General features: G+C 35.4%; 2 long non-coding RNA genes across 2 annotated transcripts in view; one reads left to right on the top strand and one right to left on the bottom strand.

The window, feature by feature from the left end:
• The window catches only part of LOC110263476, an 8,430-nt gene extending 1,537 nt beyond the window's left edge, over window positions 1-6,893 (bottom strand). The window contains exons 1-2 of the long non-coding RNA XR_002349194.1: window positions 6,296-6,893; window positions 5,897-6,112 (exon numbers count right to left, since the gene is read on the bottom strand). This is a non-coding gene — a long non-coding RNA (uncharacterized LOC110263476). The remainder of the gene's footprint in view (window positions 1-5,896; window positions 6,113-6,295) is intronic.
• The window catches only part of LOC110263475, a 17,236-nt gene that overhangs the window by 1,436 nt on the left and 4,708 nt on the right, over window positions 1-11,092 (top strand). Inside the window, exon 2 of the long non-coding RNA XR_002349193.1 lies at window positions 309-445. This is a non-coding gene — a long non-coding RNA (uncharacterized LOC110263475). The remainder of the gene's footprint in view (window positions 1-308; window positions 446-11,092) is intronic.

Below are 11,092 nucleotides of genomic sequence, written 5' to 3' on the forward strand. Positions count from 1 at the left end.
CACAGGTTTATAATACCAACCGCTATCTTATTTCAATGGCTTTATGAGTTTAGGGATGTATCATTACCCACCAGTCAACCACCACTTCAAATCAAACTGGTCTTCAAAATTGAAAAGGAGAAAATAAAATGCATTTATTTCCAATAGATATTATTATGGTACAACCAACATTATTTCTATATTATCTTCTGTTTTTATTTAGCAATAGTATAATGTCATTTGTGCTGAGCTCACTATGCCACATCGAATGAACCTTTTATTTTGTCAGGCACATTGAATGAAACTTGAAAGTGATTTTTGTTGTTTAGGTCATGGGCAAAAGTCAAACTTCTTGGTGCAAATTGGGCTAACTGTCAAAGCCCAAATGTGATTCCAATTTCCACCTTCCACATTTGCAAGGTGGCCCAATATGTCATTCTTCATAAATATCTTAAAAATCCGTTGGGTACGTCTTAGTATTATGGGCACGGATTCGGTACGGCTTCTTTTGGGCATCGAAACACTAAAAATTTATTTTACGGACTGATAAGCTAAATTGGTCAAAATAAAATATTTTACTTTTGGTTATCATTTTCTTAATTAATTTGTAGGATTAAGAAGAGGTGATTTTAAGTTTTTTCTCTCCGTACGTCTCCTATTTCCTCTACCTTAACTAACACCTAAGCCATCGATGAGAGGCGACTTTGTCCGAGGAGGACACTCGTAGAGCCACAATCCACCCAGACAGACTATGGAGGAGAAGGTAGGAAGGACTGCCAAGAAAGTAAGGAAGGAAGGAGCTGGACAGGATTACACTGGAGATACATCCCTCGCCCTAAGAGTAAAATAATGGATGAATGTTGACAGTGCAGGGGAGCAAGATAACATGCAAAGGCGCTCTTTCTGTGATATGGTGAAAGGGGGTCGCACACTAGTCTTGATAGAGGAAGATGAAAGCTTTTCAGAATTTGAGAGCTCGGAGGAGGAAATGGAAGGTGTAGAAGGGGAAAGAGAAGTCAAAAAGCAAAATAAGAAGAACATGAAACCAGAGATCAGAGTGGAAAAATTTAATGGAATTTTTAACTTTGTCATAAATGAGGTAGCGTTGAAGAACTTGAGACACCCCTGATGGGATACTTTGATTGTAAAGTTAATAGGCAGAAGAATTTCATTGCAAGTTCTTACAAGAAGGCTTGAATCCATGTGGGAAAAACAAGACAGCATCGAAGTTATTGACTTAAGAAATAATTTTTTTCTTGTAAAATTTTACTCCCAAGAGGATCTAGACTACGCTCTTATCGAAGGCCCTTTGAGGATTTTTTATCACTACCTCTCCATTAAGTTCTGGAAGCCAAATTTCAACCCAATAGAGACCACTATTGATACAGTTGCTGCATGGATACGCTTGCCAAGATTATCCATAGAGTACTACGAGAAGAGTATTCTAGAGAAAATAAGGAATGTAGTGGGAAGAACCCTGAAGGTGGATTCCAACACTGCAGACAAGTGTCCTGGAAAATTCGTCAGATTATGTGTTGAGCTAGATCTGACTGCACCACTAATATCACAATACTCTATTAATGGAGTGAAATACCTTGTGGAGTACGAGAGAATCTATGATATATTCTTCTCGTGTGGAATAATTGGTCATGAGAAGGCAAACTGTCCCAATAAATAAAAAGAAACACCAACAAAATCTCCAGTAGATGAGGGGGTAACCAGAAGGGAAGAAAAAGAGGTGATGGATGGTACAGGGGCAACAAAGGAGAAAAAGGACATTCATGAAATTTCTGAATCTGAGAAGGGTAGAAAAAGAAATGACAGCTCTAAAGATCCTTTTGGTCCTTGGATGGTAGTACAACGTACTACACGTGGCAGAAATAACAAAAAAGGAGATATTGGCAAGAGTAGTGGGTCGAATGGAGAGAGTAGTGGAGGTAGAGACAAAATAGAGGTGCAAAAGATAACAGGTACTAGGTTTGCAATTTTGAATGAGGAGAATCCCCAAGATTTTGAAGTCAATCATCTACAATAAAAAAATGTTCTCCCAACAATTACTAAGCATGATAACCCAAGGCCTACAACAATGTCCCAACCACCCAGCATTGCTACCCAGCCTACAACCCATGGCTCCAATAATAAGACAAGTCCTAGAAACCAAATGTGCAGAAGTCCAACAAGCCCAAAAAACAGGCTAAAAAACAAAAAAACAGCAAGCCCCTCAAATCATGTAAAGAATAATGAAACCATACAAGGCCCACACAACCCAGCTTCCTTCCAAGCCAGTCCAAATGCCCATAACAAACAATAAATCAGTACCCAATCTAGTGATAACCCCACCCAGACCACTCAAAATGTAACCCATAGTTCTGATCATGGACCCCTTCTAGAAAATAACCAAATAACCCACATTCAATGTGTTACTACTAACATGGAGTTTCAAGAATCCCCTGTTACAGAAACTTTTGTCTCTAAAATAGTAGTGATGGATGAGGATATGGGGGAACCAAAAGAGCCAGACCCACCTGATCTATACTCTATTAATTCAGAAATTATGGTGGAAGCAGCTCTCCAATTTGAGGCAGAGATAATGGAAAGGGCGGATAAGCAAATGAAGGAAGATGAAGAGATAATGAATGAAGCCAATCATAACAGAGAACTTAATGGCATTGAGAAGGAGAAGGAGATATCCCTTGAAGGGGATGAGATGCTACTGGAGCAGTAAGTTTTTGGTGTCTTCCTTATAACTGTTAATTATAATTGTGTTTTCATGGAACTGTAGAGGTGCTGCGAGTCAGGCATTTTCTCGCTCTCTCAATGAATTTATACGTATTTACAAACCTGATATAGTCATCTTATATGAGACTAGATGCCGTGGTGAACAAGCAAGAAGGGCTATTAATAGATTTGGTTTTGACTATAGTGTTATAGAAGAGGCTAATGGGTTTAGTGGAGGAATTTGGGTGCTATAGAAAGATCCAAATATTCTCATCACAGTTTTAAAATCTCATATTCAATTTATTCATATGGAGGTGACCTTCCCCAATAAGAGGAGTTGGATCCTCACCGCTATCTATGCGAGCTCTCAAGAGACAAATAGAAGAACTTTATGGTCAGAACTGAAAAAGACTATCTAATGGGGAGAACAAGGAGTGGATGATGGTGGGGGACTTCAATGAAATTGCTTGTCCAACGGAGAAAAAAAAAGGTGGTAGAATAGATGTCAGAGCTTGTCAGAGGTTTAAGGAATGGATAAATGCTTGCTCGTTAATTGATCTAGGGTATGTAGGAACCAATTTACTTGGAGGAGGCCATTGTGGGATGGAAGAGAAAGGGTGTTTAAGCGGCTAGATAGAGCCTTAGCTAATGTCGATTGGAGAATGAGATTTGGTGAGGCTAGAGTTGATGTGCTAACACGTACCAACTCTGACCACCAACCGCTTTCTTATTACTCTTGAACCTCAAAACCAGAAAGGTAGAGATAGACCTTTCAGGTTCGAAGTAATGTGGAAGTTGCACCCTGAGTATGAGTTTGTAAGACAGAAATGGGATAAAGGAGCCAGCCTCAACCAATCCCTTTTAATGTTCATGAATTAGCTAAAGCAGTGAAACAAAGATGTTTTCGGACATGTGGGACGGTAGAAGAGAAAACTTCTGAACAGACTAGGAGGAATACAGAGAGCCTAAGAACACTAAAAAAATCTATATCTTGAGAAACTTGAAAAGCAGCTCAATAATGAGCTGGAGGAGCTGCTTGATAGAGAAGAGTCCCTCTAGTTGCAAAAATCTCGAGAGAAATGGATAGTTGAGGGTGACCGCAATACGAGATACTATCATACAAAAACAATCATAAAGAGAAGAAAGAACATAGTTTGAAGTTGAGAAATGGAGAAGGGGAATGGATTGAGGACACTGAGACCTTGGCCAGCTTTGCAGTTATGTTTTATAAGAGATTGTACAAAGAGAAAGTTGTTGTTGCACAACCACTCCTTATGCACAACTCCTACCCTCCTTTACAAGACGACATAAAGAAAAACATAGATTCATTGTCCACCCATGAAGAGATCAAAAGAGCCTACTTCAATATTGGTTCTTTGAAAACACCGGGAGCAGACGGATTCCCAACAGCTTTCTACAAAGATCGGTGGGATTGTGTCAAAATGAATGTGTTCAATCAGGTGGAGATGTGTTGGAAAGAACTTGAGTTAATCAAGAACCTCAATAGCACCTTAATTACTCTTGTCCCGAAGGTCCCAACCCCTAAATTTATATCCTAGTTTTGACTAATCTTCTTATGTAATGTAAGTTATAAGGGGATCTCTAAGATTATTATGGAAAGGATTAAACCTGCACTGATAGATAGAATAGCCCCTCAGCAATCAAGTTTTGTTCCGGGAAGTAAGATACAGGACAATATTCTGATTGCAAAAGAGCTAACCCATATTATGAAAAAGTGTAAAGGAAAAAAAGGGTTCATGGCTATCAAGTTTGATTTTGAGAAAGCCTACGATAGGATTCGTTGGTCTTTTTTGAAGTCATGCCTTCAAGAGTTTAACCTCCCAGACAAGTTGGTGGATATTACGATGGAATGTGTTACATCAGTATCCTACAACCTCCTCTGGAATGGGAAAAAACTGAAGAATTTGTACCCACAAGGGGTCTCCGACAGGGAGATCCAATCTCCTCCTATTTGTTTGTTATTGTTATGGACAAGCTATCAAAGTTGATTGAAGAATATGTATCTGAAGAAAAGTGAATTCCTATAACAGTGGGGAAAAAAGGACCAGCTATCTCTCACCTACTCTTCGCAAATGACCTCCTTGTTTTGCGGAGGCGAACACTGAATAGATTGCTACTGTTTTGAAAATCATGAACAAATTCTGTGACGCGTCAGGGCTGAAAGTTAGTAATGAAAAAACTGCTATGATCTTCTCAGCCAATGTGAGGAATGAGGTCAGGAGGGAAATGAAAAAATATACTATTTTCAAGAAAACCAATGCTTGGGAAAGTACCTTGGTGCAATGACCTCTAATCATCGCAAAGGAAAAGAGAAATTTAAGCATGTTTTGCTAAGGGTTTAGGGAAAGTTAAAAGGGTGGAAAAGTCAGTATCTCTCCCTAGCTGGGAGAACAACACTTGCCAAAGCGGTTCTAAATCCTTTAGCGAATTATGAGATGCAGCACTCAATTTCACCTAAGGATATCTATAATGAATAAGAGAAAGCACAGAGGAGATTTATTTGGGAGAGTTGCCAATAGCAAAGGCGCATTCATCATGTTGCGTGGAAAACCCTATGTCTACCAAAGGCGTAAGGTGGGCTTGGATTTAAGAAGCTGTAAGAAATGAATATCGCCTTTATGATGAAGGTTCTTTGGCACCTAATGGTAGAGTCAGAGGCACTGTGGGTAAGAGTAATTACACATAGTAATGAAGGCACCAAAAACGGCTTAATAGAGACAAAGAAGAGTGAAAATTTCTCTCAAACCTGGAAAGACCTGATGAGGATCTAGCCCTTAATGAGAGACAATTGTAGTTGGATTAATGGGGATGGGGAGAGGGCTTTCTTCTGGAAGGATTCCTGGATTACTAAATCAAAAAATTTTATTAATGAAACTATTAATCAGGTTCCGAAGGAGCTAGAAATGGCCAAGGTTAAGGATTATGTGAATGCGAGAGGAGAGTGGAACACAGAAATCATGGAGCTGTTTCTTGAAAATAGCACCATAGAACAAATAAAGTTGTTAAACCCACCCCAGATGCATAGTAGAAGGGACATAATGAGTTGGAATCATACGACAAATAAAATTTGTACAGTAGCATTAGCATACAAAATTTTAACCAAGTATAACACAGAAGTAAACAAAGTTTAGCAGTTAATATGGTATTGGAAAGGACTAGAAAGAGTCCGTACATTTACCTGGCAATTGGCTCATGGAAGATTTCTAACTGCAAAGAGGAAGGCCAAAATGATGAGCACAACACCCTTCTACCACAAGTGTCCCAATTGAAAGAAACCATCCTCCATGCCCTGAGGGATTATCCACAAGCTACTACAGTTTGGGGTAAGTTAATTCAGCCCAGCACTGTTATGAGATTTCTGACCACAACTCTTGAAGAGTGGATAGAGCTGAACCTATCATAAAAAATAGAAAGAAACAATCAGTTTGAATGGAGAGATATTTTTATGGTAGGATGCTGGTGGTTATGAAGGTGGAGAAACATGGAAGTGCATAATCCTAGCTATAACAGACCAATTAATGCTATTCAGATCATTACAGAAAGCACAACTAGTTTCAAGGCCTTTGAGAAGACTTACCTCTTCGCAGAGTCCAAAGCACCCAAAAAATCTATTTCAACTTGGCAGCCACCTCCATCTGGTTGGGTTAAGTTGAACACTGATGGATCCGCTCACCATCAAAGTAAAAAAGTGGATGTGGAGGCTTACTGCGGACCAGCAATGGAGAGTGGGTTGGAAGCTTCATGGCATGTCTAGGTGACTGCTCTCCAGCGGAGGCAGAGCTCTGGAGTGTAATCCATGGGTTACGCATGGCCACGGATTTGGTAATGAAGAGACTAGAGGTTGAGGTTGATTCAATAGAAATTGTGGACATAATCAACAATTGTATCCACAATGATGAACACCACAATGAGGCGGTAATGGAGGTTGCTAATTTTAGGAGGAGACCGTGGGAATTAGTCTTCAAACACATCAATAGAGAAGCTAATCAGTTGGCTGATTGGTTGGCAAAGGAATCCATAAGAAAGAAATGTGCTTTCAGATTCTTAGACTTTTTACCTAAAGAACTCACTTTGATATACTTTAATGATGTACAGAAAAAGGCTCTGACTATTATTAATGTCTCTGCCACCCTCTTTTAATTTTGTCCGTTTGTTTTCCTTTTTTTTTTGGGCTTAGGCCCTTCAATCACCAAAATATATATATATATTACTTTAATGAGTCCTTTTTGTTATAATTTTTTAAGAGAGGAATGTTTTCATATTTTTTTATCTTTTTTTTTATTTTATTTACTTTAATCACGGTGTCCATTCCATCATTAACTCAGAACCTTCTCGTCGGTCTCTATGTCTTTCGACTTCTTCCACCTTACTTGTCATGTTGAACTTTCAAAAACTAATACCGAATCTCTCTCACCACCACCACTACCACAGTATTCTTCTCCCTCTTATCACTGTCACCGCCACCTCTCTCTTCTTCCTCGTTCTCTTCCTCCGCCGTCGTATGCACACCACCTCTTCTATTATCTTCCCCACCGGCGACGACAACAAACCTCTCCACCGCTTCTCCTACTCACTCTTTCGTCGCGCTACCAACTCCTTCTCCTTTTCACTCGGCCATGGCGGCTTCGACACCGTCTTCTCTGGAACCCTCCCATGGCGGCTTCGGTATTGTCTTCTCCGACATGCTCCCTGCTCCGGCTCTAGCAAGAACTCCTACTGCAGTGACTCTGCAGTGGCACGTGTATACTCGATGGTGGAGATTACGGAATTTATCTTTGCCATGAGACCTCTCAACGCGCAACCTCTCCGATCCAACAATGCCGCTCTCCACACTAAATCTCCACCTCCTCATCCAGCAACTAATCGCATTCCCTTCAGATCTGATCTAAGGTCCAATCCTACATTTTCTCCCACTGCGACAACTTCGAGTCACTCTTTTCTCTCGCCAATAGCGCCATTTCCCAGTCCCAGCTTTTCTCCGACAACCACGCCGGAGTCCTCAAGCTCATCTCCGACAAGATGGTTGATGCCGAGGTGCGCGAGGTTGTGGCAGAGATTAGGAGAAGAAGGAGCTGTAAAGTTTGTGAGGATAGTTCTTGCGGCGAATGAGATGTTGGAGAGTGTTAGGGAAGCATTGAGGAATGGACGGTTTGGCTTAGCTGCTGAAAGGTTGAAGGAGTTGAAGGTGGCACTTAACATAATAGAAAATGTTTAACTCTAATTAATTTAATATTACATATTTTATATAAACCCACATATATTTCTGATATAACAACAATAACCATGATGAAAATAATATTTTTAAAGCAACCCACTGACACAAAAACTGCAAAAAAATATTAAATAACCAATTACATCAAACTACATTTAGGATAATCTTCACCGTTGAACTAAAAAAATTTAAAAGATCTAATGACTTTCTATTAAAAACGCGCACTAATAAATCAAATAAATTTTTGGCATTTCGATACCCAAAAGAGGTCGGCATACCCTAGTATTATGGATGATATTTTAAATTAGAATAAATAGAGAAGACAAAAAAAATTAGAATAAAAATAAACGAGTATCTTTTCTAGATAGAATAAGACTCTTTTTAAAAAATAATTTTATTCTATCTGCTAGAGTTTAAAGAATTTCCAAAGGACCTGCATATTCAGGTCCAATTCATCGTTGAGGAGAAAAATTTATAATTAGCTCTTTTAGAAATTTTCAAACAAACAATTTTAACAAAATTTTTTAATTTTTTATTTTATTATGTTCAAATAGAACTGGTATTTAAAAGTTTATTAGAATCTATTTTATCAAAATTAAAAATTTTCAAATATCAAAATGGTGTCGTCTTTAAACTAACATTGTATCTCTTTTTTTATGCAATTAATATATTGTATAAATTTATGCATCATGACCTCTTTATATATCAAAATGAGATTCAACTTAATTATATCTGCACAAGAAGGTAGAAAGTATTAGCTTTTAATATATAGAAATATTTTATATTTTAATATTAGTATAAAAATACAATAAAAATAAGGTTTAATTATTCTGTGAGTTCTTATAGTTTTATCGAATTTTTAATTAGGTTTCTATACTTTTTTTTCTTTTCAATTAGGTTCCTATATCATATTAGATTTTGTAACTAAGTCCCTATTGTAACAAAAACGTTGAAATTAATAGAATATTCTGTTAAACTATATAGAATATTCAGTCAAGTATTAGGTATATTGGTTTTGCTTAATGGAATATTCTGTTAATTCCAGCGTTTTTATTACGGTAGGAACTTAATTACAAAATCTGATATGGTATAGGAACTCAATCGAAAAAAAAAAAATATAAGGACCTAATTAAAAATTCAGTGAAACTATAAGGACTAATAGAGTAATTAAACTTTAATTTTTTTAAAATAATAGGGATTAACATATTAGATAACAGATATACCTAGATTACGTATTGTATCTTTTGGATAATACATTTTTTTTCTTAAATAAAATAACAAAAATTCTAGAAGATCAATAATTTTAGACTAACAATTGACCAATATACCCATTTTTTTATATTTTGTTAGTTCTTTCACATATATATGCACATAAATCAGAATAATTTGCACGTATAATACACATAATCTACACACAAATAATAAAAAAGCATGTAGATGTGTGAATAATTATATTTTACACCTCTTTACAATTTTATTTTAAAATAAACAACATATTGTTACTCGAGATTATTGTTGCCACATTGTCTTTTTTATTCTTTTTATTATTAGTTTCTCTATTTGGTGTGGTGTTTGAGGATTTAGTAATGTTAAGATTCTGCAATTTATTATTTTTAACTAGTAGAAATATAATAATATTTAAAAATATTAATTAATAATATAATATTGAGCTATTGAGTTAAATATATTAAATTGTTAACCAAAATTACAGATCAATATAAATTAAAATTGCTAGTTTTTAAATTTTTCTCTCGAGCATATTCTAGAGCATTAGTTACATATTGGCTAAAAACCTTATTTATGTTGGTCATCTTGTATGGCTTTACTCAAGTTAGATATTCTAACTATTGAATAATACATATTGTACGTCTTGAATAACATATACTGTGATTCTTATATAACACATTTTTTTGCATTAGATTATACACACTGTAGATAACACAAATAATTCTAGCATAACACATTATTATATCTTAAATAACTTATTTAACTCTTGAATGACACATACTCTAACACTTAAATTGTACATATTATATCTCTTGAATAACACACATTATAATAACCTCTTGCTAATCAAATTCTAATTATTAGATAGAGTCTACTAGAATCGTACTCAAAAGTTCACATTGTTAAAAAAAATCCAAAAAATATTAATGATAAATAAATTTGCAAAAGATTTAAAAATCCGACATAAAAACTAGATANAGTTTTTTGAATACCGAATTGGTAGTTAAGCCTCCTTGGATAATACATAACTCTTATATAACACAACTTCTAACACTTAGATTATTACACATATATACTCTATCTATTGGATAATATATATTGTAACTCTTATATAATACATACTCTAACATTCAAATTATAGATAATATAACTCTCAAACAACATAGAAGGTAATTCAAATTAAACCAATTTTAAATTTGTGTATATAACTATATATATGGCACTGATTATTTCCTCTGCAAGTCATTGTAACTCAGTATAAATTCTGGAACTGAAACTCAACACAATGCAATGAACTAACCAATCATCATCGTTTTCTCCATATGTTAAATTCTGTCAACCATTTCTATTGGTTTAGGATATTTTCAAAAGCAACCCCCTATTGATGTACCATGAGAGAAGATAAATAATAGTCCTCATAGAATTAATAAGACTAAACTTTATAAATAATCTAGTAGTAAGGAGTTTAAGTAATACATGTACAAAAGATATCAAGTTCATAACTCATTATACATGATATATTGCGATGAGTAAAACAAAAATGCTACACACATAAAAAAATACATGTAATATAAATATATATTATTTAATTCTTTTTAATATGTATATATTTTACACAAATAATTTATATAATTGTTGTTTTTTGGTTTATATATTATACGATTATTGTGAATATAAAAAATTTATGGATAAATATATACTAGAATAAATGTAGTAGTGTAAAGAAGATCACCTGCATACATAATCCAATAACTTTGCTATAAAAAACCATTAGGTTAGGAATTTGTGTACAGTTATTCTCACTAACTATCTAATATCTATATGCCAAAATGAGCTCACTCATAAAATTCAAGGTTATTTTTAAATTTAGATTATATCACACATTAATCCTTATTTATCAAAATATACAAATTAAACATTTTTGTAAGTTAGATA

The sequence above is a fragment of the Arachis ipaensis genome, chromosome B06 (assembly GCF_000816755.2).
Source record: "Arachis ipaensis cultivar K30076 chromosome B06, Araip1.1, whole genome shotgun sequence".
Classification (NCBI taxonomy): domain Eukaryota; kingdom Viridiplantae; phylum Streptophyta; class Magnoliopsida; order Fabales; family Fabaceae; genus Arachis; species Arachis ipaensis.